Here is a 20,387-nt window from a genome sequence, read left to right on the forward strand (position 1 = left end):
TTATACATTCACCCCAGTACAGAGATCTGGGCCTAAATCCATCATTTTTTGCACTCCGCACCACCCCAGTTCAGACAAGGCCATATGCAAATCAGCCTTGACCCTGTGCCTCATGGCAACAGTCCAGCCTGAACTGCCAAGATATGTCTTCCCTGGACCGGAATCAAGCATCCCAGGACCGGTTTCTTGCTATCAGTCATCATCAGCCAGGAAAGCTTGACTCCAGTGGTGTGGAGAGCACGGTAATTACATCTGAGCATACCTATCCCACTCGGGGTGACAAATGCAAAAACAACAGTTGAATGACAGAATGCAGAACACTGTCATACATTCACCTCAGTACAGAGATCTGGGCCTAAATCCATCATTTTTTTGCACTCCACACAACCCCACTTCAGACATGGCCATATGCAAATCAGCCTTGACCCTGTGCCTCATGGGAACAGTCCAACCCGAACTGCCAAGCCATGTCTTCCCTGGACCGGAATCAAGCATCCTAGGACCGGTTTCTGGCTATCAGCCGTCATCAGCCAGGATAGCTTGACTCCAGTGGTGTGGAAAGCATGGGACTCACGTCTGAGCATACCCGTCCCACTCAGGGTGACAAATGCAAAAAAAACAGTTGATGGACAGAATGCAGAACAAGGTCATACATTCACCCCAGTACAGAGATCTGGGCCTAAATCCATCATTTGTTTGCACTCCACACCACCCACGTTCAGACATGGCCATATGCACATGAGCCTTGACCCTGTGCCTCATGGGAACAGTCCAGCCAGAACTGCCAAGTCATGTCTTCCCTGGACCGGAATCAAGCATCCTAGAACCTGTTTCCTGCTATCAGCCGTCATCAGCCAGGATATCTTGACTCCAGTGGTGTGGAGAGCATGGGACTCACGTCTGAGCATACCCGTCCAACTTGGGGTGACAAATGCAAAAACAACAGTTGATGGACAGAATGCAGAACAATGTCATACATTCAACCCAGAACAGAGATCTGGGACTAAATCCATCATTTTCTTTTGCACTCCACACCACCCAAGTTCAGACATGGCCATATGCACATGAGCCTTGACCCTGTGCCTCATGGGAACAGTCCAGCCAGAAATGCCAAGTCATTTCTTCCCTGGACCGGAATCAAGCATCCTAGAACCTGTTTCCTGCTATCAGCCGTCATCAGCCAGGATATCTTGACTCCAGTGGTGTGGAGAGCATGGGACTCACGTCTGAGCATACCCGTCCAACTTGGGGTGACAAATGCAAAAACAACAGTTGATGGACAGAATGCAGAACAATGTCATACATTCAACCCAGAACAGAGATCTGGGCCTAAATCCATCATTTTCTTTTGCACTCCACACCACCTCAGTTCAGACATGGCCATATGCAAATCAGCCTTGACCCTGTGCCTCATGGGAACTGTCCAGCTAGAACTGCCAAGCCATGTCTTCCCTGGACCGGAATCAAGCATCCTACGACCGGTTTCTGGCTGTCAGCCGTCATCAGGAAGGATAGCTTGACTCCAGTGGTGTGGAAAGCACAGGACCCACATCTGAGCATACCTGTCCCACTCGGGGTGATAAATGCAATAACAACGGTTGATGGACAGAATGCAGAACAATGTTATACATTCACCCCAGTACATAGATCTGGGCCTAAATCCATTGTTTTTTTGCACTCCACACTACCCCAGTTCAGACATGGCCATATGCAAATAAGCTTTGACCCTGTGCCTCATGGGAACAGGAACAGTCCAGCCCGAACTGCCAAGCCATGTCTCCCCTGGACCAGAATCAAGCATCCTAGGACCAGTTTCTGGCTATCAGCCGTCATCAGCCAGGATAGCTTGACTTCAGTGGTGTGGAGAGCAGGGCACTCACGTCTGAGCATACCCGTTCCACTCGGTGTGACAAATGCAAAAACAACAGTTGATGGATAGAATGCAGAACAATATCATACATTTACCCCAGTACAGAGATCTGGGCCTAAATCCATTGTTTTTTTGCACTCCACACTACCCCAGTTCAGACATGGCCATATGCAAATACGCCTTGACCCTGTGCCTCATGGGAACAGGAACAGTCCAGCCTGAAATGCCAATCGATGTCTCCCCTGGACGGGAACCAATCATCCTAGGATGGGTTTCTTGCTATCAGCCGTCATCAGCAAGGATAGCTTGACTCCAGTGGTGTGGAGAGCACAGGACTCACGTCTGAGCATACCCGTCCCACTCGGGGTGACAAATGCAAAAACAACGGTTGATGGACAGAATGCAGAACAATGTTATACATTCACCCCAGTACAGAGATCTGGGCCTAAATCCATTGTTTTTTGCACTCCACACTACCCCAGTTCAGACATGGCCATATGCAAATAAGCCTTGACCCTGTGCCTCATGGGAACAGGAACAGTCCAGCCCGAACTGCCAAGCAATGTCTCCCCTGGACCGGAATCAAGCATCCTAAGACCAGTTTCTGGCTATCGGCCGTCATCAGCCAGGATAGCTTGACTTCAGTGGTGTGGAGAGCACGGCACTCACGTCTGAGCATACCCGTTCCACTCGGGGTGACGAATGCAAAAACAACAGTTGATGGACAGAATGCAGTACAATGTCATACATTCACCCCAGTACAGAGATCTGGGCCTAAATCCATTGTTTTTTTGCACTCCACACTACCCCAGTTCAGACATGGCCATATGCAAATAAGCCATGACCCTGTGCTTCACAGGAACAGGAACAGTCCAGCCTGAAATGCCAAGCAATGTCTCCCCTGGACCGGAATCAAGCATCCTAGGACGGTTTTCTGGCTATCAGCCGTCATCAGCAAGGATAGCTTGACCCCAGTGGTGTGGAGAGCACAGGACTCACGTCTGAGCATACCCGTCCCACTCGGGTGACAAATGCAAAAACAACGGTTGATGGACAGAATGCAGAACAATGTTATACATTCACCCCAGTACAGAGACCTGGATCTAAATCCATTGTTGTTTTGCACTCCACACTACCCCAGTTCAGACATGGCCATATGCAAATAAGCCTTGACCCTGTGCCTCATGGGAACAGGAACAGTCCAGCCCGAACTGCCAAGCCATGTCTCCCCTGCACCGGAATCAAGCATCCTAGGACCAGTTTCTGGCTATCAGCCGTCTTCAGCAAGGATAGCTTGACTCCAGTGGTGCGGAGAGCACAGGACTCACGTCTGAGCATACCCGTCCCACTCGGGGTGACAAATGCAAAAACAACGGTTGATGGACAGAATGCAGAACAATATGAGTGATTCACCCCAGTACAGAGATCTGGGCCTAAATCCATTGTTTTTTTGCACTCCACACTACCCCAGTTCAGACATGGCCATATGCAAATAAGCCATGACCCTGTGCTTCACAGGAACAGGAACAGTCCAGCCTGAAATGCCAAGCAATGTCTCCCCTGGACCGGAATCAAGCATCCTAGGACGGTTTTCTGGCTATCAGCCGTCATCAGCAAGGATAGCTTGACTCCAGTGGTGTGGAGAGCACAGGACTCACGTCTGAGCATACCCGTCCCACTCGGGGTGACAAATGCAAAAACAACGGTTGATGGACAGAATGCAGAACAATGTTATACATTCACCCCAGTACAGAGATCTGGATCTAAATCCATTGTTTTTTTGCACTCCACACTACCCCAGTTCAGACATGGCCATTTGCAAATAAGCCTCGACCCTGTGCCTCATGGGAACAGGAACAGTCCAGCCCGAACTGCCAAGCCATGTCTCCCCTGCACCGGAATCAAGCATCCTAGGACCAGTTTCTGGCTATCAGCCGCCTTCAGCAAGGATAGCTTGACTCCAGTGGTGTGGAGAGCACAGGACTCACGTCTGAGCATACCCGTCCCACTCGGGGTGACAAATGCAAAAACAACGGTTGATGGACAGAATGCAGAACAATATTATACATTCACCCCAGTACAGAGATCTGGGCCTAAATCCATCATTTTTTGCACTCCGCACCACCCCAGTTCAGACAAGGCCATATGCAAATCAGCCTTGACCCTGTGCCTCATGGCAACAGTCCAGCCTGAACTGCCAAGATATGTCTTCCCTGGACCGGAATCAAGCATCCCAGGACCGGTTTCTTGCTATCAGTCATCATCAGCCAGGAAAGCTTGACTCCAGTGGTGTGGAGAGCACGGTAATTACATCTGAGCATACCTATCCCACTCGGGGTGACAAATGCAAAAACAACAGTTGAATGACAGAATGCAGAACACTGTCATACATTCACCTCAGTACAGAGATCTGGGCCTAAATCCATCATTTTTTTGCACTCCACACAACCCCACTTCAGACATGGCCATATGCAAATCAGCCTTGACCCTGTACCTCATGGGAACAGTCCAACCCGAACTGCCAAGCCATGTCTTCCCTGGACCGGAATCAAGCATCCTAGGACCGGTTTCTGGCTATCAGCCGTCATCAGCCAGGATAGCTTGACTCCAGTGGTGTGGAAAGCATGGGACTCACGTCTGAGCATACCCGTCCCACTCAGGGTGACAAATGCAAAAAAAACAGTTGATGGACAGAATGCAGAACAAGGTCATACATTCACCCCAGTACAGAGATCTGGGCCTAAATCCATCATTTGTTTGCACTCCACACCACCCAAGTTCAGACATGGCCATATGCACATGAGCCTTGACCCTGTGCCTCATGGGAACAGTCCAGCCAGAACTGCCAAGTCATGTCTTCCCTGGACCGGAATCAAGCATCCTAGAACCTGTTTCCTGCTATCAGCCGTCATCAGCCAGGATATCTTGACTCCAGTGGTGTGGAGAGCATGGGACTCACGTCTGAGCATACCCGTCCAACTTGGGGTGACAAATGCAAAAACAACAGTTGATGGACAGAATGCAGAACAATGTCATACATTCAACCCAGAACAGAGATCTGGGCCTAAATCCATCATTTTCTTTTGCACTCCACACCACCTCAGTTCAGACATGGCCATATGCAAATCAGCCTTGACCCTGTGCCTCATGGGAACTGTCCAGCTAGAACTGCCAAGCCATGTCTTCCCTGGACCGGAATCAAGCATCCTACGACCGGTTTCTGGCTGTCAGCCGTCATCAGGAAGGATAGCTTGACTCCAGTGGTGTGGAAAGCACAGGACCCACATCTGAGCATACCTGTCCCACTCGGGGTGATAAATGCAATAACAACGGTTGATGGACAGAATGCAGAACAATGTTATACATTCACCCCAGTACATAGATCTGGGCCTAAATCCATTGTTTTTTTGCACTCCACACTACCCCAGTTCAGACATGGCCATATGCAAATAAGCTTTGACCCTGTGCCTCATGGGAACAGGAACAGTCCAGCCCGAACTGCCAAGCCATGTCTCCCCTGGACCAGAATCAAGCATCCTAGGACCAGTTTCTGGCTATCAGCCGTCATCAGCCAGGATAGCTTGACTTCAGTGGTGTGGAGAGCAGGGCACTCACGTCTGAGCATACCCGTTCCACTCGGTGTGACAAATGCAAAAACAACAGTTGATGGATAGAATGCAGAACAATATCATACATTTACCCCAGTACAGAGATCTGGGCCTAAATCCATTGTTTTTTTGCACTCCACACTACCCCAGTTCAGACATGGCCATATGCAAATACGCCTTGACCCTGTGCCTCATGGGAACAGGAACAGTCCAGCCTGAAATGCCAATCGATGTCTCCCCTGGACGGGAACCAATCATCCTAGGATGGGTTTCTTGCTATCAGCCGTCATCAGCAAGGATAGCTTGACTCCAGTGGTGTGGAGAGCACAGGACTCACGTCTGAGCATACCCGTCCCACTCGGGGTGACAAATGCAAAAACAACGGTTGATGGACAGAATGCAGAACAATGTTATACATTCACCCCAGTACAGAGATCTGGGCCTAAATCCATTGTTTGTTGCACTCCACACTACCCCAGTTCAGACATGGCCATATGCAAATAAGCCTTGACCCTGTGCCTCATGGGAACAGGAACAGTCCAGCCCGAACTGCCAAGCAATGTCTCCCCTGGACCGGAATCAAGCATCCTAAGACCAGTTTCTGGCTATCGGCCGTCATCAGCCAGGATAGCTTGACTTCAGTGGTGTGGAGAGCACGGCACTCACGTCTGAGCATACCCGTTCCACTCGGGGTGACGAATGCAAAAACAACAGTTGATGGACAGAATGCAGTACAATGTCATACATTCACCCCAGTACAGAGATCTGGGCCTAAATCCATTGTTTTTTTGCACTCCACACTACCCCAGTTCAGACATGGCCATATGCAAATAAGCCATGACCCTGTGCTTCACAGGAACAGGAACAGTCCAGCCTGAAATGCCAAGCAATGTCTCCCCTGGACCGGAATCAAGCATCCTAGGACGGTTTTCTGGCTATCAGCCGTCATCAGCAAGGATAGCTTGACCCCAGTGGTGTGGAGAGCACAGGACTCACGTCTGAGCATACCCGTCCCACTCGGGTGACAAATGCAAAAACAACGGTTGATGGACAGAATGCAGAACAATGTTATACATTCACCCCAGTACAGAGACCTGGATCTAAATCCATTGTTGTTTTGCACTCCACACTACCCCAGTTCAGACATGGCCATATGCAAATAAGCCTTGACCCTGTGCCTCATGGGAACAGGAACAGTCCAGCCCGAACTGCCAAGCCATGTCTCCCCTGCACCGGAATCAAGCATCCTAGGACCAGTTTCTGGCTATCAGCCGTCTTCAGCAAGGATAGCTTGACTCCAGTGGTGCGGAGAGCACAGGACTCACGTCTGAGCATACCCGTCCCACTCGGGGTGACAAATGCAAAAACAACGGTTGATGGACAGAATGCAGAACAATATGAGTGATTCACCCCAGTACAGAGATCTGGGCCTAAATCCATTGTTTTTTTGCACTCCACACTACCCCAGTTCAGACATGGCCATATGCAAATAAGCCATGACCCTGTGCTTCACAGGAACAGGAACAGTCCAGCCTGAAATGCCAAGCAATGTCTCCCCTGGACCGGAATCAAGCATCCTAGGACGGTTTTCTGGCTATCAGCCGTCATCAGCAAGGATAGCTTGACTCCAGTGGTGTGGAGAGCACAGGACTCACGTCTGAGCATACCCGTCCCACTCGGGGTGACAAATGCAAAAACAACGGTTGATGGACAGAATGCAGAACAATGTTATACATTCACCCCAGTACAGAGATCTGGATCTAAATCCATTGTTTTTTTGCACTCCACACTACCCCAGTTCAGACATGGCCATTTGCAAATAAGCCTCGACCCTGTGCCTCATGGGAACAGGAACAGTCCAGCCCGAACTGCCAAGCCATGTCTCCCCTGCACCGGAATCAAGCATCCTAGGACCAGTTTCTGGCTATCAGCCGCCTTCAGCAAGGATAGCTTGACTCCAGTGGTGTGGAGAGCACAGGACTCACGTCTGAGCATACCCGTCCCACTCGGGGTGACAAATGCAAAAACAACGGTTGATGGACAGAATGCAGAACAATATTATACATTCACCCCAGTACAGAGATCTGGGCCTAAATCCATCATTTTTTGCACTCCGCACCACCCCAGTTCAGACAAGGCCATATGCAAATCAGCCTTGACCCTGTGCCTCATGGCAACAGTCCAGCCTGAACTGCCAAGATATGTCTTCCCTGGACCGGAATCAAGCATCCCAGGACCGGTTTCTTGCTATCAGTCATCATCAGCCAGGAAAGCTTGACTCCAGTGGTGTGGAGAGCACGGTAATTACATCTGAGCATACCTATCCCACTCGGGGTAACAAATGCAAAAACAACAGTTGAATGACAGAATGCAGAACACTGTCATACATTCACCTCAGTACAGAGATCTGGGCCTAAATCCATCATTTTTTTGCACTCCACACAACCCCACTTCAGACATGGCCATATGCAAATCAGCCTTGACCCTGTACCTCATGGGAACAGTCCAACCCGAACTGCCAAGCCATGTCTTCCCTGGACCGGAATCAAGCATCCTAGGACCGGTTTCTGGCTATCAGCCGTCATCAGCCAGGATAGCTTGACTCCAGTGGTGTGGAAAGCATGGGACTCACGTCTGAGCATACCCGTCCCACTCAGGGTGACAAATGCAAAAAAAACAGTTGATGGACAGAATGCAGAACAAGGTCATACATTCACCCCAGTACAGAGATCTGGGCCTAAATCCATCATTTGTTTGCACTCCACACCACCCAAGTTCAGACATGGCCATATGCACATGAGCCTTGACCCTGTGCCTCATGGGAACAGTCCAGCCAGAACTGCCAAGTCATGTCTTCCCTGGACCGGAATCAAGCATCCTAGAACCTGTTTCCTGCTATCAGCCGTCATCAGCCAGGATATCTTGACTCCAGTGGTGTGGAGAGCATGGGACTCACGTCTGAGCATACCCGTCCAACTTGGGGTGACAAATGCAAAAACAACAGTTGATGGACAGAATGCAGAACAATGTCATACATTCAACCCAGAACAGAGATCTGGGCCTAAATCCATCATTTTCTTTTGCACTCCACACCACCTCAGTTCAGACATGGCCATATGCAAATCAGCCTTGACCCTGTGCCTCATGGGAACTGTCCAGCTAGAACTGCCAAGCCATGTCTTCCCTGGACCGGAATCAAGCATCCTACGACCGGTTTCTGGCTGTCAGCCGTCATCAGGAAGGATAGCTTGACTCCAGTGGTGTGGAAAGCACAGGACCCACATCTGAGCATACCCGTCCCACTCGGGGTGATAAATGCAATAACAACGGTTGATGGACAGAATGCAGAACAATGTTATACAATTACCCCAGTACAGAGATCTGGGCCTAAATCCATTGTTTTTTTGCACTCCACACTACCCCAGTTCAGACATGGCCATATGCAAATAAGCTTTGACCCTGTGCCTCATGGGAACAGGAACAGTCCAGTCCGAACTGCCAAGCCATGTCTCCCCTGGACCAGAATCAAGCATCCTAGGACCAGTTTCTGGCTATCAGCCGGCATCAGCCAGGATAGCTTGACTTCAGTAGTGTGGAGAGCAGGGCACTCACGTCTGAGCATACCCGTTCCACTCGGTGTGACAAATGCAAAAACAACAGTTGATGGACAGAATGCAGAACAATATCATACATTTACCCCAGTACAGAGATCTGGGCCTAAATCCATTGTTTTTTTGCACTCCACACTACCCCAGTTCAGACATGGCCATATGCAAATACGCCTTGACCCTGTGCCTCATGGGAACAGGAACAGTCCAGCCTGAAATGCCAATCGATGTCTCCCCTGGACGGGAACCAATCATCCTAGGACGGGTTTCTGGCTATCAGCCGTCATCAGCAAGGATAGCTTGACTCCAGTGGTGTGGAGAGCACAGGACTCACGTCTGAGCATACCCGTCCCACTCGGGGTGACAAATGCAAAAACAACGGTTGATGGACAGAATGCAGAACAATGTTATACATTCACCCCAGTACAGAGATCTGGGCCTAAATCCATTGTTTTTTGCACTCCACACTACCCCAGTTCAGACATGGCCATATGCAAATACGCCTTGACCCTGTGCCTCATGGGAACAGGAACAGTCCAGCCTGAAATGCCAATCGATGTCTCCCCTGGACGGGAACCAATCATCCTAGGACGGGTTTCTGGCTATCAGCCGTCATCAGCAAGGATAGCTTGACTCCAGTGGTGTGGAGAGCACAGGACTCACGTCTGAGCATACCCGTCCCACTCGGGGTGACAAATGCAAAAACAACGGTTGATGGACAGAATGCAGAACAATGTTATACATTCACCCCAGTACAGAGATCTGGGCCTAAATCCATTGTTTTTTGCACTCCACACTACCCCAGTTCAGACATGCCCATATGCAAATAAGCCTTGACCCTGTGCCTCATGGGAACAGGAACAGTCCAGCCCGAACTGCCAAGCAATGTCTCCCCTGGACCGGAATCAAGCATCCTAAGACCAGTTTCTGGCTATCGGCCGTCATCAGCCAGGATAGCTTGACTTCAGTGGTGTGGAGAGCACGGCACTCACGTCTGAGCATACCCGTTCCACTCGGGGTGACAAATGCAAAAACAACAGTTGATGGACAGAATGCAGAACAATGTCATACATTCACCCCAGTACAGAGATCTGGGCCTAAATCCATTGTTTTTTTGCACTCCACACTACCCCAGTTCAGACATGGCCATATGCAAATTAGCCATGACCCTGTGCTTCACAGGAACAGGAACAGTCCAGCCTGAAATGCCAAGCAATGTCTCCCCTGGACCGGAATCAAGCATCCTAGGACGGTTTTCTGGCTATCAGCCGTCATCAGCAAGGATAGCTTGACTCCAGTGGTGTGGAGAGCACAGGACTCACGTCTGAGCATACCCGTCCCACTCGGGGTGACAAATGCAAAAACAACGGTTGATGGACAGAATGCAGAACAATGTTATACATTCACCCCAGTACAGAGATCTGGATCTAAATCCATTGTTGTTTTGCACTCCACACTACCCCAGTTCAGACATGGCCATATGCAAATAAGCCTTGACCCTGTGCCTCATGGGAACAGGAACAGTCCAGCCCGAACTGCCAAGCCATGTCTCCCCTGCACCGGAATCAAGCATCCTAGGACCAGTTTCTCGCTATCAGCCGTCTTCAGCAAGGATAGCTTGACTCCAGTGGTGTGGAGAGCACAGGACTCACGTCTGAGCATACCCGTCCCACTCGGGGTGACAAATGCAAAAACAACGGTTGATGGACAGAATGCAGAACAATATTATACATTCACCCCAGTACAGAGATCTGGGCCTAAATCCATAGTTTTTTGCACTCCGCACCACCCCAGTTCAGACAAGGCCATATGCAAATCAGCCTTGACCCTGTGCCTCATGGCAACAGTCCAGCCTGAACTGCCAAGATATGTCTTCCCTGGACCGGAATCAAGCATCCCAAGACCGGTTTCTTGCTATCAGTCATCATCAGCCAGGAAAGCTTGACTCCAGCGGTGTGGAGAGCACGGTAATTGCATCTGAGCATACCTATCCCACTCGGGGTGACAAATGCAAAAACAACAGTTGAATGACAGAATGCAGAACACTGTCATACATTCACCTCAGTACAGAGATCTGGGCCTAAATCCATCATTTTTTTGCACTCCACACAACCCCACTTCAGACATGGCCATATGCAAATCAGCCTTGACCCTGTGCCTCATGGGAACAGTCCAACCCGAACTGCCAAGCCATGTCTTCCCTGGACCGCAATCAAGCATCCTAGGACCGGTTTCTGGCTATCAGCCGTCATCAGCCAGGATAGCTTGACTCCAGTGGTGTGGAGAGCATGGGACTCACGTCTGAGCATACCCGTCCAACTTGGGGTGACAAATGCAAAAACAACATTTGATGGACAGAATGCAGAACAATGTCATACATTCAACCCAGAACAGAGATCTGGGCCTAAATCCATCATTTTCTTTTGCACTCCACACCACCTCAGTTCAGACATGGCCATATGCAAATCAGCCTTGACCCTGTGCCTCATGGGAACTGTCCAGCTAGAACTGCCAAGCCCCGTCTTCCCTGGACCGGAATCAAGCATCCTACGACCGGTTTCTGGCTGTCAGCCGTCATCAGGAAGGATAGCTTGACTCCAGTGGTGTGGAGAGCACAGGACTCACATCTGAGCATACCCGTCCCACTCGGGGTGATAAATGCAATAACAACGGTTGATGGACAGAATGCAGAACAATGTTATACATTCACCCCAGTACATAGATCTGGGCCTAAATCCATTGTTTTTTTGCACTCCACACTACCCCAGTTCAGACATGGCCATATGCAAATAAGCTTTGACCCTGTGCCTCATGGGAACAGGAACAGTCCAGCCCGAACTGCCAAGCCATGTCTCCCCTGGACCAGAATCAAGCACCCTAGGACCAGTTTCTGGCTATCAGCCGTCATCAGCCAGGATAGCTTGACTTCAGTGGTGTGGAGAGCAGGGCACTCACGTCTGAGCATACCGTTGCAGTCGGTGTGACAAATGCAAAAACAACAGTTGATGGACAGAATGCAGAACAATATCATATATTTACCCCAGTACAGAGATCTGGGCCTAAATCCATTGTTTTTTTGCACTCCACACTACCCCAGTTCAGACATGGCCATATGCAAATACGCCTTGACCCTGTGCCTCATGGGAACAGGAACAGTCCAGCCTGAAATGCCAAGCGATGTCTCCCATGGAAGGGAACCAATCATCCTAGGACGGGTTTCTGGCTATCAGCCGTCATCAGCAAGGATAGCTTGACACCAGTGGTATGGAGAGCACAGGACTCACGTCTGAGCATACCCGTCCCACTCGGGGTGACAAATGCAAAAACAACGGTTGATGGACAGAATGCAGAACAATGTTATACATTCACCCCAGTACAGAGATCTGGGCCTAAATCCATTGTTTTTTGCACTCCACACTACCCCAGTTCAGACATGGCCATATGCAAATAAGCCTTGACCCTGTGCCTCATGGGAACAGGAACAGTCCAGCCCGAAATGCCAAGCCATGTCTCCCCTGGACCGGAATCAAGCATCCTGAGACCAGTTTCTGGCTATCGGCCGTCATCAGCCAGGATAGCTTGACTTCAGTGGTGTGGAGAGCACGGCACTCACGTCTGAGCATACCCGTTCCACTCGGGGTGACAAATGCAAAAACAACAGTTGATGGACAGAATGCAGAACAATGTCATACATTCACCCCAGTACAGAGATCTGGGCCTAAATCCATTGTTTTTTTGCACTCCACACTACCCCAGTTCAGACATGGCCATATGCAAATAAGCCATGACCCTGTGCTTCACAGGAACAGGAACAGTCCAGCCTGAAATGCCAAGCAATGTCTCCCCTGGACCGGAATCAAGCATCCTAGGACGGTTTTCTGGCTATCAGCCGTCATCAGCAAGGATAGCTTGACTCCAGTGGTGTGGAGAGCACAGGACTCACGTCTGAGCATACCCGTCCCACTCGGGGTGACAAATGCAAAAACAACGGTTGATGGACAGAATGCAGAACAATGTTATACATTCACCCCAGTACAGAGATCTGGATCTAAATCCATTGTTTTTTTGCACTCCACACTACCTCAGTTCAGACATGGCCATATGCAAATAAGCCTTGACCCTGTGCCTCATGGGAACAGGAACAGTCCAGCCCGAACTGCCAAGCCATGTCTCCCCTGCACCGGAATCAAGCATCCTAGGACCAGTTTCTGGCTATCAGCCGTCTTCAGCAAGGATAGCTTGACTCCAGTGGTGTGGAGAGCACAGGACTCACGTCTGAGCATACCCGTCCCACTCGGGGTGACAAATGCAAAAACAACGGTTGATGGACAGAATGCAGAACAATATTATACATTCACCCCAGTACAGAGATCTGGGCCTAAATCCATCGTTTTTTGCACTCCGCACCACCCCAGTTCAGACAAGGCCATATGCAAATCAGCCTTGACCCTGTGCCTCATGGCAACAGTCCAGCCTGAACTGCCAAGATATGTCTTCCCTGGACCGGAATCAAGCATCCCAGGACCGGTTTCTTGCTATCAGTCATCATCAGCCAGGAAAGCTTGACTCCAGTGGTGTGGAGAGCACGGTAATTACATCTGAGCATACCTATCCCACTCGGGGTGACAAATGCAAAAACAACAGTTGAATGACAGAATGCAGAACACTGTCATACATTCACCTCAGTACAGAGATCTGGGCCTAAATCCATCATTTTTTTGCACTCCACACAACCCCACTTCAGACATGGCCATATGCAAATCAGCCTTGACCCTGTGCCTCATGGGAACAGTCCAACCCGAACTGCCAAGCCATGTCTTCCCTGGACCGGAATCAAGCATCCTAGGACCGGTTTCTGGCTATCAGCCGTCATCAGCCAGGATAGCTTGACTCCAGTGGTGTGGAAAGCATGGGACTCACGTCTGAGCATACCCGTCCCACTCAGGGTGACAAATGCAAAAAAAACAGTTGATGGACAGAATGCAGAACAAGGTCATACATTCACCCCAGTACAGAGATCTGGGCCTAAATCCATCATTTGTTTGCACTCCACACCACCCACGTTCAGACATGGCCATATGCACATGAGCCTTGACCCTGTGCCTCATGGGAACAGTCCAGCCAGAACTGCCAAGTCATGTCTTCCCTGGACCGGAATCAAGCATCCTAGAACCTGTTTCCTGCTATCAGCCGTCATCAGCCAGGATATCTTGACTCCAGTGGTGTGGAGAGCATGGGACTCACGTCTGAGCATACCCGTCCAACTTGGGGTGACAAATGCAAAAACAACAGTTGATGGACAGAATGCAGAACAATGTCATACATTCAACCCAGAACAGAGATCTGGGCCTAAATCCATCATTTTCTTTTGCACTCCACACCCCCTCAGTTCAGACATGGCCATATGCAAATCAGCCTTGACCCTGTGCCTCATGGGAACTGTCCAGCTAGAACTGCCAAGCCATGTCTTCCCTGGACCGGAATCAAGCATCCTACGACCGGTTTCTGGCTGTCAGCCGTCATCAGGAAGGATAGCTTGACTCCAGTGGTGTGGAAAGCACAGGACCCACATCTGAGCATACCCGTCCCACTCGGGGTGATAAATGCAATAACAACGGTTGATGGACAGAATGCAGAACAATGTTATACAATTACCCCAGTACAGAGATCTGGGCCTAAATCCATTGTTTTTTTGCACTCCACACTACCCCAGTTCAGACATGGCCATATGCAAATAAGCTTTGACCCTGTGCCTCATGGGAACAGGAACAGTCCAGCCCGAACTGCCAAGCCATGTCTCCCCTGGACCAGAATCAAGCATCCTAGGACCAGTTTCTGGCTATCAGCCGGCATCAGCCAGGATAGCTTGACTTCAGTAGTGTGGAGAGCAGGGCACTCACGTCTGAGCATACCCGTTCCACTCGGTGTGACAAATGCAAAAACAACAGTTGATGGACAGAATGCAGAACAATATCATACATTTACCCCAGTACAGAGATCTGGGCCTAAATCCATTGTTTTTTTGCACTCCACACTACCCCAGTTCAGACATGGCCATATGCAAATACGCCTTGACCCTGTGCCTCATGGGAACAGGAACAGTCCAGCCTGAAATGCCAATCGATGTCTCCCCTGGACGGGAACCAATCATCCTAGGACGGGTTTCTGGCTATCAGCCGTCATCAGCAAGGATAGCTTGACTCCAGTGGTGTGGAGAGCACAGGACTCACGTCTGAGCATACCCGTCCCACTCGGGGTGACAAATGCAAAAACAACGGTTGATGGACAGAATGCAGAACAATGTTATACATTCACCCCAGTACAGAGATCTGGGCCTAAATCCATTGTTTTTTGCACTCCACACTACCCCAGTTCAGACATGCCCATATGCAAATAAGCCTTGACCCTGTGCCTCATGGGAACAGGAACAGTCCAGCCCGAACTGCCAAGCAATGTCTCCCCTGGACCGGAATCAAGCATCCTAAGACCAGTTTCTGGCTATCGGCCGTCATCAGCCAGGATAGCTTGACTTCAGTGGTGTGGAGAGCACGGCACTCACGTCTGAGCATACCCGTTCCACTCGGGGTGACAAATGCAAAAACAACAGTTGATGGACAGAATGCAGAACAATGTCATACATTCACCCCAGTACAGAGATCTGGGCCTAAATCCATTGTTTTTTTGCACTCCACACTACCCCAGTTCAGACATGGCCATATGCAAATAAGCCATGACCCTGTGCTTCACAGGAACAGGAACAGTCCAGCCTGAAATGCCAAGCAATGTCTCCCCTGGACCGGAATCAAGCATCCTAGGACGGTTTTCTGGCTATCAGCCGTCATCAGCAAGGATAGCTTGACTCCAGTGGTGTGGAGAGCACAGGACTCACGTCTGAGCATACCCGTCCCACTCGGGGTGACAAATGCAAAAACAACGGTTGATGGACAGAATGCAGAACATTGTTATACATTCACCCCAGTACAGAGATCTGGATCTAAATCCATTGTTGTTTTGCACTCCACACTACCCCAGTTCAGACATGGCCATATGCAAATAAGCCTTGACCCTGTGCCTCATGGGAACAGGAACAGTCCAGCCCGAACTGCCAAGCCATGTCTCCCCTGCACCGGAATCAAGCATCCTAGGACCAGTTTCTCGCTATCAGCCGTCTTCAGCAAGGATAGCTTGACTCCAGTGGTGTGGAGAGCACAGGACTCACGTCTGAGCATACCCGTCCCACTCGGGGTGACAAATGCAAAAACAACGGTTGATGGACAGAATGCAGAACAATATTATACATTCACCCCAGTACAGAGATCTGGGCCTAAATCCATCGTTTTTTGCACTCCGCACCACCCCAGTTCAGACAAGGCCATATGCAAATCAGCCTTGACCCTGTGCCTCATGGCAACAGTCCAGCCTGAACTGCCAAGATATGTCTTCCCTGGACCGGAATCAAGCATCCCAAGACCGGTTTCTTGCTATCAGTCATCATCAGCCAGGAAAGCTTGACTCCAGCGGTGTGGAGAGCACGGTAATTGCATCTGAGCATACCTATCCCACTCGGGGTGACAAATGCAAAAACAACAGTTGAATGACAGAATGCAGAACACTGTCATACATTCACCTCAGTACAGAGATCTGGGCCTAAATCCATCATTTTCTTGCACTCCACACAACCCCACTTCAGACATGGCCATATGCAAATCAGCCTTGACCCTGTGCCTCATGGGAACAGTCCAACCCGAACTGCCAAGCCATGTCTTCCCTGGACCGCAATCAAGCATCCTAGGACCGGTTTCTGGCTATCAGCCGTCATCAGCCAGGATAGCTTGACTCCAGTGGTGTGGAGAGCATGGGACTCACGTCTGAGCATACCCGTCCAACTTGGGGTGACAAATGCAAAAACAACATTTGATGGACAGAATGCAGAACAATGTCATACATTCAACCCAGAACAGAGATCTGGGCCTAAATCCATCATTTTCTTTTGCACTCCACACCACCTCAGTTCAGACATGGCCATATGCAAATCAGCCTTGACCCTGTGCCTCATGGGAACTGTCCAGCTAGAACTGCCAAGCCATGTCTTCCCTGGACCGGAATCAAGCATCCTACGACCGGTTTCTGGCTGTCAGCCGTCATCAGGAAGGATAGCTTGACTCCAGTGGTGTGGAGAGCACAGGACTCACATCTGAGCATACCCGTCCCACTCGGGGTGATAAATGCAATAACAACGGTTGATGGACAGAATGCAGAACAATGTTATACATTCACCCCAGTACATAGATCTGGGCCTAAATCCATTGTTTTTTTGCACTCCACACTACCCCAGTTCAGACATGGCCATATGCAAATAAGCTTTGACCCTGTGCCTCATGGGAACAGGAACAGTCCAGCCCGAACTGCCAAGCCATGTCTCCCCTGGACCAGAATCAAGCACCCTAGGACCAGTTTCTGGCTATCAGCCGTCATCAGCCAGGATAGCTTGACTTCAGTGGTGTGGAGAGCAGGGCACTCACGTCTGAGCATACCGTTGCAGTCGGTGTGACAAATGCAAAAACAACAGTTGATGGACAGAATGCAGAACAATATCATATATTTACCCCAGTACAGAGATCTGGGCCTAAATCCATTGTTTTTTTGCACTCCACACTACCCCAGTTCAGACATGGCCATATGCAAATACGCCTTGACCCTGTGCCTCATGGGAACAGGAACAGTCCAGCCTGAAATGCCAAGCGATGTCTCCCATGGACGGGAACCAATCATCCTAGGACGGGTTTCTGGCTATCAGCCGTCATCAGCAAGGATAGCTTGACACCAGTGGTATGGAGAGCACAGGACTCACGTCTGAGCATACCCGTCCCACTCGGGGTGACAAATGCAAAAACAACGGTTGATGGACAGAATGCAGAACAATGTTATACATTCACCCCAGTACAGAGATCTGGGCCTAAATCCATTGTTTTTTGCACTCCACACTACCCCAGTTCAGACATGGCCATATGCAAATAAGCCTTGACCCTGTGCCTCATGGGAACAGGAACAGTCCAGCCCGAACTGCCAAGCCATGTCTCCCCTGGACCGGAATCAAGCATCCTGAGACCAGTTTCTGGCTATCGGCCGTCATCAGCCAGGATAGCTTGACTTCAGTGGTGTGGAGAGCACGGCACTCACGTCTGAGCATACCCGTTCCACTCGGGGTGACAAATGCAAAAACAACAGTTGATGGACAGAATGCAGAACAATGTCATACATTCACCCCAGTACAGAGATCTGGGCCTAAATCCATTGTTTTTTTGCACTCCACACTACCCCAGTTCAGACATGGCCATATGCAAATAAGCCATGACCCTGTGCTTCACAGGAACAGGAACAGTCCAGCCTGAAATGCCAAGCAATGTCTCCCCTGGACCGGAATCAAGCATCCTAGGACGGTTTTCTGGCTATCAGCCGTCATCAGCAAGGATAGCTTGACTCCAGTGGTGTGGAGAGCACAGGACTCACGTCTGAGCATACCCGTCCCACTCGGGCTGACAAATGCAAAAACAACGGTTGATGGACAGAATGCAGAACAATGTTATACATTCACCCCAGTACAGAGATCTGGATCTAAATCCATTGTTTTTTTGCACTCCACACTACCCCAGTTCAGACATGGCCATATGCAAATAAGCCTTGACCCTGTGCCTCATGGGAACAGGAACAGTCCAGCCCGAACTGCCAAGCCATGTCTCCCCTGCACCGGAATCAAGCATCCTAGGACCAGTTTCTGGCTATCAGCCGTCTTCAGCAAGGATAGCTTGACTCCAGTGGTGTGGAGAGCACAGGACTCACGTCTGAGCATACCCGTCCCACTCGGGGTGACAAATGCAAAAACAATGGTTGATGGACAGAATGCAGAACAATATTATACATTCACCCCAGTACAGAGATCTGGGCCTAAATCCATCGTTTTTTGCACTCCGCACCACCCCAGTTCAGACAAGGCCATATGCAAATCAGCCTTGACCCTGTGCCTCATGGCAACAGTCCAGCCTGAACTGCCAAGATATGTCTTCCCTGGACCGGAATCAAGCATCCCAGGACCGGTTTCTTGCTATCAGTCATCATCAGCCAGAAAAGCTTGACTCCAGTGGTGTGGAGAGCACGGTAATTACATCTGAGCATACCTATCCCACTCGGGGTGACAAATGCAAAAACAACAGTTGAATGACAGAATGCAGAACACTGTCATACATTCACCTCAGTACAGAGATCTGGGCCTAAATCCATCATTTTTTTGCACTCCACACAACCCCACTTCAGACATGGCCATATGCACATCAGCCTTGACCCTGTGCCTCATGGGAACAGTCCAACCCGAACTGCCAAGCCATGTCTTCCCTGGACCGGAATCAAGCATCCTAGGACCGGTTTCTGGCTATCAGCCGTCATCAGCCAGGATAGCTTGACTCCAGTGGTGTGGAAAGCACGGGACTCACGTCTGAGCATACCCGTCCCACTCAGGGTGACAAATGCAAAAAAAACAGTTGATGGACAGAATGCAGAACAAGGTCATACATTCACCCCAGTACAGAGATCTGGGCCTAAATCCATCATTTGTTTGCACTCCACACCACCCAAGTTCAGACATGGCCATATGCACATGAGCCTTGACCCTGTGCCTCATGGGAACAGTCCAGCCAGAACTGCCAAGTCATTTCTTCCCTGGACCGGAATCAAGCATCCTAGAACCTGTTTCCTGCTATCAGCCGTCATCAGCCAGGATATCTTGACTCCAGTGGTGTGGAGAGCATGGGACTCACGTCTGAGCATACCCGTCCAACTTGGGGTGACAAATGCAAAAACAACAGTTGATGGACAGAATGCAGAACAATGTCATACATTCAACCCAGAACAGAGATCTGGACCTAAATCCATCATTTTCTTTTGCACTCCACACCACCTCAGTTCAGACATGGCCATATGCAAATCAGCCTTGACCCTGTGCCTCATGGGAACTGTCCAGCTAGAACTGCCAAGCCATGTCTTCCCTGGACCGGAATCAAGCATCCTACGACCGGTTTCTGGCTGTCAGCCGTCATCAGGAAGGATAGCTTGACTCCAGTGGTGTGGAAAGCACAGGACCCACATCTGAGCATACCCGTCCCACTCGGGGTGATAAATGCAATAACAACGGTTGATGGACAGAATGCAGAACAATGTTATACATTCACCCCAGTACATAGATCTGGGCCTAAATCCATTGTTTTTTTGCACTCCACACTACCCCAGTTCAGACATGGCCATATGCAA

This window comes from Lissotriton helveticus, chromosome 4_1 (genome assembly GCF_964261635.1).
Source record: "Lissotriton helveticus chromosome 4_1, aLisHel1.1, whole genome shotgun sequence".
NCBI classification, from domain to species: Eukaryota; Metazoa; Chordata; class Amphibia; order Caudata; family Salamandridae; genus Lissotriton; species Lissotriton helveticus.